Raw genomic sequence first — 1,076 nt, 5'->3', positions numbered from 1 at the left:
GGAATGCTGATAGTCCTTATGAGCTGAGATCGATTTTTATTTCACCACATGGCTGAACTGTGTAGCCATAAGGAAATTTAATGAGATAAAAAATTCCATATCAAGGTGAAAATGCATTACATATTCTCTTTTCTTGTAATATCATGTTTCCTGCCCTATCTCGGGGTTCACTGGGTGCTATTTCAGAATTACCAAAATGGCTTTCACATTCTGGTGTTAATAAGTAATCTATATTGGTTTTCTGTTTTCAGTGTCAATTTTAATGAATGTGATGGACTCACACTCCAAGGTGCAACTAATACTAATGTTTCAATCTTTTTTGTATGATGTTAACAAAATAGGGTGGTTAGTATTTTTTGCAGCATTACAATTTCAGAAACAATTGTTTTAGGTATAAAATGTACCACTAACATCTCCCTAATATTGTTTTTATTTATTAAATAGCGTAATAAAAGCACTTCGGATCTCTTGAAAGTTCCAGCGGTTTGCATCTCAAATGGCTCAAATACAACAGAAACCATATTGCTTCGCAGTAATTTATTTTCACGTCATTGTTAGAGTCAGGTGTTGTAGATGGATGATAATGAAACAGATTCTCAGCTAGAATAAATGTTTCAAACTCAACTGACATCAGTGGAGGCAGGCTAACTTACACTTGCTAAGGACTTCATCCTGCCTGTTACAGTATTTAATACCGATTGTGTAATTGTTGAGTTGCTCAAAGATTTAATGCAGTATGGTAGGTAAATACATAAAAATATTTTGCTGCTTAACAGATGGCTCAGAGAACAGATTCAACAGCAAAATTATTTGTGAAAAATGGGTCTTTCAAGAAAAGCGAACATGAGCATTTTACCTTATCTTCGAGATATCCCACTGGTCGTGGAACAAGGATTATATGCAGCCGTGCACTTGTTCACTGGTTACAGAGTCCTTTAAGCAGTATTTCAAGCATGCAAATGTACATTATTAGGGGGAAAAATTGAGAGAGTTCATGGCTTTAAAAGGTGATTAAATTATTTGATACCTAAGCTGTTAAATGACTTGATTGAGTTTGAACATTTCTCCGCTGGAAA

General features: G+C 34.8%; 1 protein-coding gene across 1 annotated transcript in view; it reads left to right on the top strand.

Annotated features, from left to right (window-relative positions):
* The window catches only part of ROBO2 (roundabout, axon guidance receptor, homolog 2 (Drosophila)), a 106,776-nt gene that overhangs the window by 11,346 nt on the left and 94,354 nt on the right, over positions 1 to 1,076 (top strand). The window lies entirely within an intron of this gene.

The sequence above is a fragment of the Buceros rhinoceros genome, unplaced genomic scaffold (assembly GCF_000710305.1).
Source record: "Buceros rhinoceros silvestris isolate BGI_N320 unplaced genomic scaffold, ASM71030v1 scaffold1103, whole genome shotgun sequence".
NCBI lineage: Eukaryota > Metazoa > Chordata > Aves > Bucerotiformes > Bucerotidae > Buceros > Buceros rhinoceros.
Note: the sequence above shows the minus strand (reverse complement) of the source record. Positions and strands in the feature narration are given on the sequence as shown.